This window comes from Sciurus carolinensis, chromosome 1, assembly GCF_902686445.1.
Source record: "Sciurus carolinensis chromosome 1, mSciCar1.2, whole genome shotgun sequence".
NCBI lineage: Eukaryota > Metazoa > Chordata > Mammalia > Rodentia > Sciuridae > Sciurus > Sciurus carolinensis.
This window is the reverse complement of record NC_062213.1, coordinates 163,649,294-163,666,589: the sequence shown is the minus strand read 5'-3', so window position 1 is coordinate 163,666,589 and position 17,296 is coordinate 163,649,294. Positions and strand designations below refer to the sequence as shown.

The 17,296-nt window shown below is 42.8% G+C and overlaps 1 protein-coding gene across 3 annotated transcripts in view; it reads right to left on the bottom strand.

The window, feature by feature from the left end:
- Positions 1–17,296, bottom strand: part of Dab1 (DAB adaptor protein 1) — an 872,128-nt gene that overhangs the window by 98,266 nt on the left and 756,566 nt on the right. The gene's annotated exons all lie outside the window — the stretch shown is intronic.

The following is a 17,296-nucleotide window of genomic DNA, read 5'->3' as shown; positions in this document are numbered from 1 at the left end:
CCAGAACACCAGCAGACTCCCCATAAATTCCTCCTTATGCTGGATACTAGCAGCAGCAGCCTTTGGTCCAGGATCTCATAAGCTAGACTTGGTTCTCACCCATTAGCTTATTATCCCACCCCAGGCCAGTCACTCACCCTCTCTAAACTTGGGGTTTTCTCATTTTAAATCCAGGGCTAATCATAGTCTGTGGATGTGAGGTTTAAAATGAGCTCACCCTTCACAAATTACCTACAGCTGATCCCAAGTGCAGAGCAAGTCTATGTACCGGGGGTGTTGGGAGAACATGCTAAGAACATTCTAATTGGGAACAATGAGGCAAAGGCACAGAGAGGACTTTGAAACACTCATAGAAGGCCAGGTGTATGGGGAGGAGAGATGGGATAAGGTGACACAGGAAGGTGGACAAGCAGCAGGCTCCAGCACCCTGTGGGCCACATCAAGTGCATCACACTTTAACCTAAGAGCAAAAAGAAACCCACCAAAGGGCTTTAGGTGGAAAAGAAACATGTTCTATGTATACATGTATCCATGGGTTCCACATCTATGAATTCAACTGTGTACCAAAAATATTCCTAAAAAAAAAAAAAAAAAAAAAAAAACGGAACATGTGCTTGAATATTAAAGAGATTGCCATGGCTCGATTTTGCAGAGTGGATTGAAATGGGTCCAAAAAAGCCCACAATAGGACTCCTGGCAGGAGGAACCTGCAGCAGTCCAGGGGAGAGATGATGGGAGTTGGGATGATAGTCAAGAGGAAGAATGAGTGGATCTGAGAGACAGGAAAGAGGCCATCTCAAAAGACTCATCAGGATTACGGTTGGGGATCAAGCTTCTGGTGTGGATGGACAATGGGGCCAGAGACAAGCAGCCCAGGAGAGTGCTGGCTTCATCCACTGCATGCCAGAACCACTTGTGGGGGGAAAAGTCAAGAATGTCCTGGATACATACTATGTGGCCTGCACAATGGTACTCTTCTGCAAATCATAACTGACTGTGGCAAGCCAAGTGCAAGTTTAGAAACTTCTAGGGAGTTCTTCTATAAGATAAAGTGAGCATTCTGGATGAGTCTCACTGGACAGGGCACAGCTGATTCTGCCAAGCTCACAGAGTGGGTCATATGTGGCCCAAAGCATGCACTGTGGATCATGTCTCAGTCACTGGTGGGTGGAAAAAAGAAAATAGCTAGTCCTTCACCGAATAGTTTAAGGAGGAATACTTGCTGTAACCTACAGCAGACAATTAAAAAATTTCAATTAACTTTTTCTGCTTTTTAACACTAAAGTGGGTTGACATTCAGAGAAAGTGTGCCAGGAATTAGGGCCGGGAGGGCTTCAATTAGTTTAAGTCATGGCCTGTTATTTTAATCTGTGCCCTGTGGTGGAGGAAAGCTGTCTGTTGAAGGGCACTGTGTGTTTCAGGCATGGGCTTTATGGGGCAAGGTCACACGAGAAGAGCAAGCACCCAAGGGTTCAGATGTGAGATGGGGATGGCAATGTCGCATTGAATCAGCCTGGACCCCACTGTGCTTCATGGACACAGGTTAGGAAATGAGGGAAGCGACTCAAGACGAAGAGATCATGAACATGTGTTATAGAGAAGTTTGCTAGCGGCGGGGGAGTGGGCTCTCTGAAGTGGTCATAACCAGAGTGTGAAACCTGCTGACAGCCATGAGCTAGGACTTTCAGAGGTCAAGTCAGAGAGAAGACTGGGGTCTACTTTCCTGTCTTAGGATGCTGCACCAACCCTCATAAAATATGTCCTTGATTCCTAAACTCATCTCCCGGGCTACCTCTAGGTTAAGTACCCTTGCAATAAACTCCAGTGTCTTCGCACATTTGAAAATGATCACAGCCACGCAGGGATGGAGGGGAAACCTCATGGGATGAGATCTCCCCCTAATTCATGAATTCAATTCAGGGAAACAACCGATTTGGGGTTTTTGTAGGCAAATCAGGATATTTTTACACATTCTTTTCTTTCCATCCAGTACACAACAAACACCCTAATTGATGCAAAATACCTCTATGGCAAGAACATGCTGGGAATGGGGGTGGAGTGGTATGGATTAATTGGACCCTGGAGCGAATGGGGAAGAACATGCACTTTTCAAAAAAAGCAAACCTCAAAGAGCCTGGAAAAGAACAAAGCCCTTTCAAGTGCTCCTCGGGTGTATGTGTGCATGGGTGTGAATGCTCGCACACATGTTTTCCACCCCCTCCCCCGTGTTTGCTGCTCCGAGGAGAGGTGGGGGCAGCCGTGGTCCCCCTCCGTAGGTGCCTGTCACATCGTGTTATTACAATTCTATATTTCAATTAAAGCAATGTAGCCAATTTAAAACTTCTAGGGTGCGCCACTCACGATGCAGAGATCTGAGGATTCGACTCACACATTTTAATACCCCACTTTTTTCCCTTCTTCTCATTTTCATGTAAATCAGGTTGAACACTGTCTTTTTTCTTCTTCCTCTAATCTAACCCACAAAATACAACGCCAATTAAACAGTCTGTGCGAAGACAACCTCCAAATCTCAGCATGATTTCACTGTGCCACTTTGATTTTCCTTAACGTTTTTTTTTTTAATTTCCTTTTCCTTTTCTATTTTCATGTTCTACTTTTATAAGTGATGTGGTTTCCTTCTAGGGCATAGATGGGGTTGGAGCAAAGCAGGCCCAGATCCTATTTCTAACGCTCATTTTGGCTGGTGTAGGGGGGCTGGCATAGTGTGGGGATGGGGAGTCTGTATCCAAGTTTAGACACTTTCTATCCTGGTTGGCCGGAAGATCTCTCTCTCTCTCTCTCTCTCTTTTCAGATTCTTCCATTCTTGTATTCTATCTTATTCTTTTTAAAATAATTTAATCTTTTTAAGAGTATTTTATTAGCATGATATAATTATAATAGTGGAGTTCATTGAGACATAACTGAGTCTCAGTATCTCCAGCAGGTCAATGGAAGGACTATAAAACCTACCTTGCTGGATTGTCATGTCTTTTTTTTATTTTATTGTAAACAAATGGAATAGTTGGTGTTTCTCTGTTTGTACATGGAGTAAAGGTATACCATTTGTGTAATCATAAATTTACATAGGGTAATGTTTGATTCATTCTGTTATTTTTTTCCTTTCCCCCACCCCTCCCACCCCTCTTTTCCCTCTATACAGTCCTTCCTTCCTCCATCCTTGCCCCCCTCCCTAACCCTAACCCTAACTCTAACACTAACCCCTCCCACCCTCCATTATGTGTCATTTGAGGCCCCTAGTAGGTGCTCAGTTTCTATCAGTTTCTTTCTCCTTCTGAGGCAACAATAATCACACTGGGTTAACCTTTTCTAAAACAGAAACAAGATCTTCCATGGCACAGAGAGTTCCTGCTATTTGATATCTATTTGATGTCTGGAAATCTTTCTGTTCACTCATTCCTCTAACAGTCCCTCCCCCAATCTCTGTATTATCTCCATTCACCGAGTGTTTGGGGAGGATTTTTAGTTCCTTTAATCTCAACAAGACATGGGCTCATTAAGTCCATTTCTGCACAGGGGGTGGGAGGAGCATGTGTTCTGTTTGCCTAATTTAAATGCTTCATCACAAATTTTAGGTCATCTCCTCAGTTTGGCGGGGTGCACAGCTCTTTTATAAACAACGAGCATAACCCGCCTTTGATGTATGTGGGTCTGGATCAGCCCCAGAGGGATCCAGTTGGTGGGGTGGAGCTTCTCTGTTGCTTGTCTAGGGAGGGCCATCCAGGATTGCAAATCATAAAAATTTGAATTTTTGCTCATATATTATATAGTCTTCAAAGATAAAAGTGTTTGAGATATATAGAGTAATTTCTCTTTGATTCAATGGTAGGGAAAAGGAGGTCTATTTAAAGGCCCAAGTTGCTCAAGGAAGGAAGGGGTAGCACTCACTCATTCTTCATTTCCTGAGCACCTCCCATGGGCTCAGCCTGGTAGAAGCCAAGATAAGCAAGATCCTGTTCTTGTCCTCAAGACTCCCAGACTGACAGAAAGAAACAGGTAAAGATATATAGGATGAAAGAATAAATTAAAACAGACACAAATTAGAAGACAGCACAGAAGAAGTAAAGGCTAATTTTATTGGGGTCCTGGGGAAACAGGGGTCTCTCTACATGGGGCCAGTCAAGTATCCTGGGGCTGGAATCAATTTCAGGCTTTTTTTTTTTTTTTTCCTCTTGGTATCTCTGATTTATAGGTAAGGTGATTAAGGCCCAGAAATGTAAAGTGGTTTTTCCCAAGTTATTAAAAAATCAATCCATTGATCATTTGAAAGTAACATGGATTACTAATGCCCATTCGGGGCCAGATCTTGAGTTAGATTCTAGGGAACACGGAGACAAAACCAGCACTTGAGCACTGATGTGGTCAATGAGAAGAGCAGCAATACTCCAGTGAGAACATAGCATGTTAACCACTGTCCTTGGGTGAACTTGAACAGCGCAGACCAGGCTCGAGGACCAGTTGTCCATGGAATGTACACTTTGAAGTTTACGGATCTTTACAATCAGCAACCGGAAGGAGAAAGCTAAAGGATTCTACCTGTGCTGGTTTGCAAATAGAACTTAGACTCATTTAGGAAAAGAATAAAAGCATAAATATAGGGCAACTGCTTGCAAGGAATCAGAAGGAACAGGAGCAGCCCAATTTTGGCATCTGCCTGGGGCTAGACACAGAGCTCTGCCCCTTCCCAAGCTCTGTGACTCTGGACCACACAACCACACCTGGTGCATCAGTTCATCTCTACACCTGGCTCACAGAGTGTGGGGAAGAGGCAGAGGAAACCCTGGGAGCACTGTTCCTATCACGTGCTGGAAGGTCTTCTAGCCTCCCCTCTATTCCTTCCTCCATGCTCTGCCTTCAGTGTCAGTTTTGGTTGTGAATTTTTAAAAATTTTCTTCCTTGTGTTTTCCTTGTCAAGAAAAACATGATAGCTGCTCAGTTCAAGGCTACTGGATAAAAATGCAAAATAACCCAGAACAATGATTTATCCCCAAATGAACCTGATTAGCAGCCTCAGAGCGAAGGTCTCCAAGGACCGACCAGGGGTACCACTGTGACGGTCATGGTTTTGTCCAACAGTATGGTACGGTGGAATCTGGAGTAAAAGGTTAAATAAATATGTAAGAAAAAGAAGCTCTCTGGCAATGGGAGAATTCAAGTATGCTATAGTAACTCTATTTTTCCCTCATCATTACAATCATTCTCACAATTTTATGCATATATATATTTTATAAATACTAACTAAAATGTTGAGCTGCTATTGTGTGTGGGGCCTTGTGCTCCCTGTTCCATGGATACCGATCATACCCCACCACACCTGCCCCAGGCAGGAGGCACTATTATTTCTCCACATTCCTGATCAGAGCAGGAATAAGCATCTGGCACATAGTAGGTGTTCTTAAGTATTTGCTGAATGATCACATGAACCTCAGGCCATCGAACGATTTCTAAACATAATGTGCTGTGCTGAAATCAATAACCCCAGGTGTCACTTAAATGCTCACAAACCTTCAAATTGTAGATGGATCAATGCGTATTACCTCCCAGGGAGGCAGAAACTTACCATTTGCCTCAGCAGATGGGCCAAGGAGACAGTGAGGCCTGAGATGACAAAAGGCTCTCTGAGTCACAGGAAACAACAGCTCACCCTGATATTACCCCGAGGTACACTTCCAATTTGCACATGAATGTTTTATACCAATGAGCCCTTAAGTAAGGCAGCCACATAAGTCCACTCATTTATCGTATATGCATACAGCCTTTGTTCTGACCCAGGGTCTGGCCTCTGCTAGCGGATAGTGGAAGGAAAGATGCACAAGAACAATCCCTGCCATCATGAAAGCTGGGTCACGTGCTCAAGGGAAGTGAGTGCTTTGATGAGATAAAATATTCTATGTTCAGGCTCATCTTGGAAAACTGGAGCTCTCTTACCCCCAGAGCAGGCTTGAACCTATATCTATGTGCACTACCATTTTGAGGGGAGCCAGACAGCATTTTCAGATCCACCAAGAATGGGTTTTGTAACTTCAGGTTTAACTCTAGTTTCTTCTGGCCTCAATGTCCTTTAATTTAAGTAGTTGAATGCCTTCAGGGACAGTTAAGTTTTCGTCCAGTTCTAAAATTATGTAATATTGTGGGTTTAAGTCTACAAAGAAAACTGATGTTCATTCACTCAAGATACTTACTCAGCACCCCTTAAATGCCAGGCCTGGGCTAAGTAATGTGAATAGGAACGACGATGATCCACAGTTCCTGCTCATAAGTCCTCAAGCCCAGTAAAGGCCAGTGAATAGTTGGCTAAAGGTCTCCAGTGATCATAACTACACCAATTATTGACATCTATTGAATGTTTACTCTGAACTAAGTGCTTTGTGGACATGATTTTGTTTTCGGAATAACCCTGTGCTATAGCGCTCCAACTATGCCCACTTTCAGAAGGCAGAACTGAGAGCTGGAGAGATCGAACCACTTGCCTGAAACCATGCATCAGAAAGCAGGGTCCCATAGCCAGAGCCCACCTAGCTCCAGCATGGTAGTCTTGATGGCTACACCATACTCCAGTCTCGATAAATGAACAGAATATATATGCTATGGGGAGAATACACAAAGAATAACAAGAGGAGTGAAGATAAAGGGCTTGGGGGAGGGAAGGCTACTTATTAGGGCAGAACCAGGGGAGCTTCCTGGAGAGGAGCCACTTGAAGCAGGCCTGAAGGAGAAGTTAGCTTTGGATGAAGAAGATGGGGAGAAATGAATTGTCAATGAGAGGAAGGAAAGGTTGAACGACCTGCATCCTAAGCACTTCTTGCATTGATGATGCAATCCTTGCACACTACCAGGACATGCAGGTGAGCCACAGGTGAGCCAGGACACACCCAAATAAGGAAAGGTCCACCTGTTATACCCATATCCATTTCCACCAGTGAGCACCAGCACCTGCTGGAGTTTGTCGAATACTCTTTCCTCCCATCTTTGCATTCATGCCTTCTAGACTTAAAGTCTCAGTTAACTCTCCCCTCATCAGAGATACCCTCCCTGAACCCTGCCATCTCATTTTGCTATCCTTCCTAGGCACTCTCTATCACATTACCCTGATGTAAAAGAAAAAAAAAAAGGCACAGTACTTATTATCTAAAATTATTTATTTGCATGGATATTGCCTGACTCTACCAATAAAACAGAAGGTAACAAGGGTTGTGACCTCATCTGTCCTGTTCACTCAGAGATGAATCCTCAGTGCTTATTATAGGTGATCAATAAATAGTTGTTGAATAGAGAAATGACTGGCAACTCTCTGTCCTGAATCTAGAATGTGTTCATAGTGAAGTGGGGTTAGATGATCAGGAGTCAGAAAACTTAAATTCTGCTCGAGGCTCTGAAACACTCTACATGTATCACCTCTACCTCTGAATCTCAGTTTCAATGTCTGCCAAATAAGAATAATAATACCCTCATTAAACACGTATGGATATATTAAAAGTGTCGAACACATAAAAGTCTGCGATGTCATTATGACATTATTGCTGTCATACTTTCTTTTACTCTAGGGTCTAACGTGGAAAGAAAAATTATCTATTTAATTTCAGCATTCCTTTCTGCCTGTCTAGGAGTTTGCTTTTAGTCTAGGAGCTAAGTGCGCAGAACAGCCTCAGGGACTTCTGTTCTGATTGAGAGTCAAAGACATACTTCAGAGTAAGAGCTGCTGTTAGCCCACTGTGAACCTCCAGGCCAAAGCACCCTGAGTCAGCATACAAGGGCCAGGCATCTGACTGTGGTCTCTCTCAATCTCCACGAAGATCCTGGTGCTTCAACCCAGCAGGTGAATTGTCACCAGATGGAATGGGTCAATTCCTGAACTTTCTTGCCCATATGCTGTCTTCTACGTGAGAAATCCACCTGGACTATTCATGAAACAGCCAAGCAGAGATATAGAAAAAACTGCAAAGGTCTCTTTCAATTAGGAGGCTAATGTGTTTTCTCAAGTCTTACAAGCTCAAGGGATCAGTCATAATGTAGACTCCTCCTGCGTTCCCTTGCATATGAGCTCTCAGGTCAAGCTATACAATAAATGTTTTATTATAATAAGCATCACCCAAAGACCAATGGAATTTGTATAAGAAGAGAACACGAACAGTATCAACAAAGTCACCTTTTGTCCATTCGTTCATTTAGACCATTATTAGCAAATATTAGCTCAGCACCAGTTCTGGCCAGGTAGCATGCTAGATAGCAGAGGTACAGAGATGGAAAGATATGACTCTTGAGCTCAAAGTCACATTCTAGAAAATGATGACAAATCCATAGTTGATCCCAATACAATTTTAAATGGATGCTTACGACAGACATAGGGCACTGCTAGACCATAATGTCGAATGGCAGTGGGGCAAACCTAGGCTTGAGGAATGCATCACTGTGTGGGCAAGAGGAGGAAGGAAGATATAGAAAAAGCTGCAAAGGTCTCTTTCAATTAGGAGGCTAATGCAGACTCACTACCACTGAGGCCAGATGGCAGTTGTTTAGATTGGAGATGACCTGTTTTATAACCCAGCTCTGCCACTAACTACTTTAGTGGGTTAGGAAAGTCACTTAGCCATTTGTTGTCTTTGTTTTCACACTTGTGAAATAAATGTGCAATAAAAATTGGCCATTATTCTTATTGATAGGCTACTCCATTGAACCATTTTTAAAAATTGTATAAGCTAGGCATTATTATGTCCACATTACAGATAAGGAAACTGAACCTTAATCTTAATAACTTGACTGAAATCATGTGGCCATCAGTTGGCACTTATTTTGTGTCTACTACATGCAGAAATTGGGCTAAAGGACTTATCACATTTAACCTTCATAATCTGCACAAAATGAAATTAAGGTACGAGTGAGTTATATAATCTTCATTTAAAAAAATATTCTAATTCAGGGGGTGGAGAAGTTTTCTGCAAAGGGTCAGAAAGTTAATGCCTTCAGTCTGATGGGCCACATTGCTTCTGTCTCAAAAACCCAACTGACACTTCTGTATGAAAGCAGTCACAGATAATATGTAATAATTAATTTTTACTCAGACATGGGAATTTGATTTTCATATAATTTTTTACACATCATGAAGTGTTATTCTTCTTCTGATGTATTTAATCATTAAAAACTGCAAAAGCTATTCTTAGTACACAAATAAGTGGGGTCCTAGATTTGAACTTCAGGCCATAGCAGTGCATCAATTCCAACTCTAGATCCAGGGTGTGAATCTACCCAGTCTGATTTGGAAGACTACTCTCAATCACTAGAACAGACTCGACTCCAGACCTCTCCCGTTCAAAGCCCGTGCGCTTTCCCACAGAGGCTGCAAAGCCCAAGGATGACCAAAGAATTCTAATGCAACACTGCCAGAGTGCAATTCAACCAGAGGCTGGAACACTTCACTGCTGTATTTGGTGAGGCCTTAGAGTCACTATAAGACTTAGTTTCTATGGCAACTGGCCTGGTCTTCCTGCTTTGGTGATCCTTGCTAAGTTCCCTTCCTTGACCATTGGGCGAATGTAAAGTTAGGGACTACTCACCAGGTTCTTGTCTATCCTCCCTAGCCATTTTGAACCTGGGATTTCAGATACGCCAACTTTATAGACAGAATTTCTCAGTTACTAAACCACGATAGACATACACAAAAAATGGGGTGAACACTGTTTACAAAGGTGCAACTTTCTATTAAGCTCAGCGTTCTTAATGAATGAAAATGGAATGCAGATGGTGCTGTTTCTTCTTTGCTTTTCCTCCAAGTTATAATAGATTCACTTAAAATGGCATTGGTAAAGAAACATCCTTGGAAATGTATTGGAATCAACTGGAAAAGCTTTTGTACTCACTTAGAAAGAAATTCCATTTATGTTGGGGTGGGGGGAGCAAAATGGGATTGTAGGTCTGTAATCAGTTTTCAAATTACAGAAAATGTTGTCCATTGTTGTGAAATGGGACTCTGACAAGAAGTCAATCAGGTGTATTTGCTGCATCGATTAGCACTTCAGTTGTGGAGGGAAAGGGCCAGCCTTTACCCAAGGCCAGCTCTCCAGGGACCAGATAAGCTCCCAAGCTCAGAAGCATCCACTCCTCTCAAATATTTTGCTCTGTTTACTTTCCCAAAGTAAGCCAAGGATTCACCCAAGCCCTCTATATTGAGAGAAGCTAAGGATGCTCCTGTTGGGACTGAGACTGAAATCTGACTGTGGCAAGCTGAAGCATAAGACCCAGGTTCATAACAAGGGCTTTTGAGTTCAGAGCACTGGGCTTCCATTTGGGGCTCTGCTACTTAACAAACTATAGGTTGTGGAGTTTTTTCCTTTTCTTTAGGGTAGAGATGATAATACTAGCTCCATGATGGGGTGGTTAGGAAATTAAATGGGATAAATGCACATACACTGCTCAGCACAGTGCCTAACAAAGGAAAGTGTGCACAATGGCTGGCTCATGTCACCTGTCATGTCCTGGTGCCAGCCCCATTCTGGAGCTCCCCCTCCATCTCATGGGCTCACAGAAGATGCTAAAGAGAAATGAACACAGTTGAAAACTGCATTTACTGCAGCACACGGATGTCTGGACCCAGTGTGGCACAGTGATTTAGAGAATAGGCTTTAGGGCAGACAGACCCAAGTGAGGCCCAGCCCTGCTACTTATGAGGCATGTATTTTTGGACAAGTTGCTCAACACTGTAAAGCCTCAAGTTTCTTATGTACTGTGTCACACCTAACTTTAAAAATGTTACAGATGTACTGAGCACAGAATGGGAACTCAGTAAGAGGTGCACATATTTTCACCATAGGACGGAGCAGTCCCATCTGATAGAACTTTCTAACTGTATGATGAGGTCGCCATCAGCCCCACGTGGCCCTTGAAAAGTGCTAGTGTGACTGGGGAACTGAGTTTGTAGGTTTTATTTCATTTTCCTTCATTTCAATTGATATAGATATCAATAGGCACATGTGGCTGGAGGCTACTATACAACTGGACAGCATAGTTCCAGAAGCACAACCTGAGACTTCCTGGTCATATAAGAAGGAGAAGGATAATAAACATTCTAATTGGGGTGAGATGAAATCTTAGGATAGTTTTGATTTGCATTTCTCTTATTACTAGAGACGTTGAACATTTTTTCATATATCTGTTGATTGCTTGTAGATGGTCTTCTGTGAGCACAATGGGTGTTGGCGAGGATGTGGGGTAAAAGGTACATTCATACGTTGCTGGTGGCACTGCAAATTGGTGTAACCACTCTGGAAAGCAGTATGGAGATTCCTTAGAACACTAGGAATGGAACCACCATTTGACCCAGCTATCCCACTCCTTGGTTTATACCCAAAGGACTTAAAATTAGCATACTACAGAGATACAGTCACATTAATGTTTATAGCAGCTCAATTCAGAATAGCTAGATTGTGGAACCAATCTGATGTCATTCAATAGATAAATGGATAAAGAAACTGTGGTGTATATATATACTCAATGGACTATTATTCAGCCATAAAGAAGAATAAAATTATGGCATTTGCAGGTAAATGGATGGAGCTGGAGAATATTATGTTAAGTGAAATAAGCCAATCCCAATAAACCAAAGGTTGAATCATTTGTCTGATAAGTGGATGATGATTCATAAAAGGGGATGGGGAGAGGCAAGTATGGAGGAAGGATGGATTGTATAGGGGAAAATAGGGGTGGGGCGGGGGTGGGGGGAGGAAAAATAATAGAATGAGACAAACATCATTACCCCATGTACACATATGATTATGCAAATGGTGCAACTCTACTTTGTATACAACCAGACAAATGAAAGTTGTACTCATTTGTGTATAATGAATCAAAATTAAAAATAAAGAAAAAAGAGGAGGGCTTTCAGCTGGGAAAGGCTAAGGAAGAAAGTCAACCCGGTTTGGGGTCTGCTTGGAGCTGGCTTCATAAAGGTGAACAGACCGACTTGCAGGGGAGCTGGGCTCCCTGTGGGTGGTGAGGGATGCACCATATCTCAAAAGGACAGCCTGCTTGTAAAAAAGATGCCTGAGATTGGGCTGGGTTGGACTCTTTCTTCCCAGGGCCTGAATACCAAGCTAATAAACCACTGTGGACATTAACTGTAATGCACCCCAGGTGTGGAGAAAGCTGTTCAGCAAGGAGATGATGGGCATGGTAACTCCTGCCTCCAAGGCCCAGATGGGGCATGGAGATGCCAGTCTATCTGCCCTTACCCATCAGGTCTAAGGCATCATGGACACCTCAACCACATGTGGGGCTTCTGTTTCACAAGGTCAGCCGACTGTGTTTGGGGACTATTTAGGGGTCCACTTCTCATCTTGAAGTGCTGGATACCGTCACATGGATTCTCCCAGAAGGCAGGTTGGGACCCTGGCAGGGTCCTACAATTGTGTTGCAAACATGAACAACAACCCTCTTCAGAAGCAATTCCTATGTTTTTCCAAATTGTATCCAGTCACAAATTACACTGCTTTTATTTTATAAGTGGTGAAGGGGATGCCAGCAGAGTGGCCCACAGAGTGTCCCCCTCCACTCATACAATGATAAAGGGTGCTCATGGACAAAAAAATTGGAACCGATAGTCTCTCTTGCAGACAAAGTTGATGGTTGCAAGATGGTGGGGAAGAAAGGAGATTATAGCCCAATGGCTTTAATATCAGATTTACCTTGAATCTGCTAGGATACCTGCCATCCTTGAACTATACAGCAGGAGGAAGAAGAAATTAGGTGGCTTTTTACGGCTGTCTATAACTGCTATGAATTAACAGGAGCACCATGGAGAGAATTCTTTTTATGTTCTGGCATACATCTTTCAGTACAAAGCCGAACTAGCATTTACCCTGAATGGAGATCTTCGTGGCTTCATCTCAGCTCTGTGTAAGCACCGTCTGGCAGACAGTAAATGAGAGGCAGCGACAGTCATGGAGCTTCTAATTCCTACCTTCACGGAAAGAGCCCAATGACTCCTGGCTTTGACTTCTGTTTCCTTCTTGTTCTCTCTCCAATTAAACAAAATAGGTGAGGAGAGTCATTTGACTGATAAATCTGGAAATTTTGCAGGGAAAAATAGGGATTATTTTTCTTTTCCTTTTTTGCACGGGAACATTCACCACATTTACAAAGGTGTCCTTTGGATTTGCAACGATGAAGATGAGACACCCCACTGGCTGGCCATCCCTGTGATAAACAGTGAGCAATACTGACAGTGCTTTCTAGTTCCATTTTTGAACAAACCCTTGTAAGATATTGGAACCTCATAAATATTCCACTAAATAGTTATGGCGTACTGAGATTATTATGTTCATTTTACAGGTGAAGAAAATGAGGCTCAGAGAAGTGAGGTTCTCAAGAACACACTGCTGGTCAATCTTGGAGTGGGGCTAGCTCCGTCTCAGGCTCTCGATGCTGCCCTCTTCCCATTTTGTGGCAACTAACATTGGCAAGGCATTTGTTTTCGGTTTTCAAGGCATTTCTGACATGCGTAGTAGAATTCCCGTCCTCAGTGCAGTGCAGCGGATGCTATTATTTACGAATGAAGAAACTGAATTTTGCAGAGCCTGTGTATAACCTGCCAAGAGAATATAGCTCACAAGTGGAACCAGAATTAAACTTTTATCTTCTCCACTCATCCTTTATTGATTCTAAGCACCATTCTGTTTCTGAGCTGCTTTATTTGTGCCCTCATGCTGAAAAATCTTTCTAGAATGTTGAAGCCCACTTCCCTTCCATCTGGTGAAGATGTTGGGATTTCTGAGGGGGTGTGCAGAAGGACCATGGCCTGTCCTGATACTGCCCTGGTGCAGTTCTGCTGGCTCAGTGGACCTGGAGTCAGAGGCTGAGGGCAGGGTCTGGCACAACTAAGGACCAGCCCTGTGATGTTCAAGAACACTCAGGTGGTCAGGGAAGAGTTAGCAAATGGCTTTCAGTACAAGTCCTGTTTCTTAGATCTGATTTTTTTCTCTGGCATTTATTCCATCACACAGGATCAGTCTAATTGTCAAAATAGCTGGAGGAGAAAAAATATGCAACCATGGCAGGGACCAGCAATGGCCAGTCACCATCCAGCCAGGCTGTCCTGAGAGTGCAGGCTGCCATGACAATAGGCAGGAGATTTTCCCAGGTTGGGAATGGATGTGTAGCCCGCGCTGAGTGGGAGGCTGAAGGGCCCGTGATAATTTCCATTTGGACAAAGCACAGCAGGCACTGAGCTAGTGACAGGTCCCAGGAAAAGGCGAAAGATTCGCCCAAGAAAGGCTGTTCTAGTGCCTCCTTCAGCTTTGAACAGACTCATATGTCAGGCCTGGTTTGAAAGTGGTTTGAATATGACTCGTCTTCACTAAAACTCATGATGTGTAGAGGTGAGGCCATTTGAGAGGTGTTTGAATCATGAGGGACGCACCCAGCTGAAGGCATGATCCCATACTGAGGAAGATAGCCCTGGCTCTTCGGGGACAGATTAGTCACCGTCACTTGCCTTTTGTGATTTGTCTTTTTTGCACATGCCCACTGGTCCCTCTCACAAGTTCTTTCACCATGCAAAGCCATCTGCCATGTTATCAGGCAGCATGAGGCCCTTCCCGGATACCGCCACCCAACCTTGAGCTTCCCAGTCCCCAGAACGTGAGCTAAATAAACCCCTCTTCCTTATAAATTATCTAGTCTCCGGCATGCTGTTATAGCAAGAAACAATGGATGAAGACCAGTGCCAATAGGTGAAGTTAACATGAGGAATGTGTAACAGACAGGAAGAAATGGTAGAATGAGTTTGGAATTTAGAATTCCAAAGACCCAGATGCCAATCTTCCATCAGTCATTTTGGATCAGTTTATTAACTTCTCTGATGTGGGTTTCCTTCAGCTATAAAATGGAAGCAATGATCAATGTCAACTTGATGGGTGGGAGAGGTGCTTACTACATGCCAAGTGCTATTGTAGGCACTTTAAATATATTACCTCATTTAATCACAACACCCTGATTTGATGCTATAATTATTTCCATTTCCAGATGAATAACCTGGGGTACAGAGAAGTTAACTAGATTGCATAGCTAATAATGCATCTCATGCAGGGCTCTTTTGAGGATAAGCACTAGTACACACAGGCAGCAGGCATATCATAGGAGCCTAGTAAGTGACAGTGTTAGCAACTGTGGTTATCAATATTATTGTATTAGCTGCGACATGCCTATGAAGATGGAGTACTGAGCCTACTTAGGATATTTAAATCTGAGGTCCAAAGACTGCTGGAGGGCAATTTGTCTTAACTGGGTCTCCATTTTCCCCAGCAACATGATTCTCCTGAACAGCTGACACACAGGGACAGCCTCTCCCAAACTTCTTCCAACACCAACACGTGCTTAATCCAAACCATGCAAGATTTATGGCATTCCTTTATTCAAGTTGATTCCAATGTGTCAGCAGATATGAATTGCAACATAAAATAATTACACTTGAAAGTGAAATGCAGGCCTAAGGATTCTGGTTGGCTATTTTATTTTTGAATGCCAGGGATTTCGGAAGAGCTGGATTTATTTAGTGCCTCCCGCCACTGTCCCCCGCCCCCAGCACTTAGAGACCTCAGCTTCTAGGAATGCCTTTCCAGTTCCCCTTATTATAGATGACTTTATCAATTACGCTGACAGTTACTCATACTACACATGAATGTACTTTATAGTTGTCACATGTGCTCTGTAGACAAGGTAATAAAATGTATAATGCATCTTTCTTATCAGTAAATCCTAATGGGTGGTACAAGCCAGACTTCTGAACAAGAACCTCTCAGATGTGTGACAGAACTGAAGTAGCTTAAATTTATATATAAACAAATTAATGGAGTCTTTAATGCAGCACGAGAAGGGGGTTCCCACAAGGAAGATCAGCCATCAGGGCAGGAAGAGATCCATTAAATCATGGTGTCCATACCCAAGCACGTGGGTTGCTCCCTACGGCAAAACCCCCTTCCAGGTTAAATTACCTAACAGCCTGGGATTCTGCAAGGCCCTTGGGAAACAGCTGATTGCCTAATCAATCTCCTCATTCCATTTCTTTTGGTTACACTGCAAGAGATTGGGAAAAAATAAAAAGCAAATGCAAAGTGACTGTATCTCAGGGAAGGTTCTTGACCAGCTCTTCTTCGTCTTCTAAAGTCTTATTTAATGCAAGGCGTGACATTTCAGGTTCCTTTATGTGCATCTACTTCCTCTAGTTTAGCTGAATGTGTGTGGAAAGTGATAGCAAAAAACAAAGGCTGGCAAAAAGAAAAGAATGTTTTTGAACTGGAAGCAATAGCACCCGGGTTTCAATCCTGGCTTGGATGTTTGCCACCTGTGTGCATTCGGTAAGGTCACCACTCACCTTGGAGCCCAAATTTCCTCATCTTTGAAATGAGGATATTATTTGTCTGACACACTAACAATAGAAAACATCCACGCTCATTCAACATCTCAACATTTTTTCTTAAGTGAGCATCTTCTATGTGCAAGGTACATGCTTAGCACTTTAAACACACTGATGAGAACCCCTCATCCTGGCTCTAAAAGGAACTCAGAATATAGAAAGATGTGCTGTCATGAAACACCCAATTGCATCATATTTTTATTGTGGGAAAATTAAGATAACATAAAATCTATCACTTTAAATACTGAAGGTTCAGCAGAACTAAATATAATGTCATTATTGTGTAAGCATCACCATCATCCAGGAACAGAACATTTTCACCTTCCCAAACTGAAACTCCACATTCATTAAACACAAACCTGTCATTCTTCTACCCAGCCCCCACCCCTGGCTCCTGGGAACCACCAGTCTACTCTGTGACTCTACCAATCTGACCACTCTAGGAATCTCCTGTGAGAGGAATCGCATAGTACTGTCCTTTATTGACTTCCTCGTTTCACTAAGCATAGTGTCTTCAAGCTTCACCCATGTTGAAGTATGTATCCAAATTTCCTTTTTAAAGGATGCATAATATTCCCCTGTAACATAATATATACACTATATTTTATTATTTCTTCCATTGATGGATCTTAGGTAGTAACCACTTTTTCTATACCACACCACATTTTAATAAGTACTAAACTACAGAAATGGCTAGTGTAGAGAAGGAAAGACAAGGGATATCTAACCTAGGGAGGTAGAATCGTGAAGAATTCCTGAGGAAATGGTATCTGTCCCCAGGATAAACTGGAGTCAACCAGATAAAAAAAGAAGCAAAGAGACTGAGTGGGTGAGTTAGGGGAAGACTGTTGTAGGCATAAAAAGAAAGGAAGGAA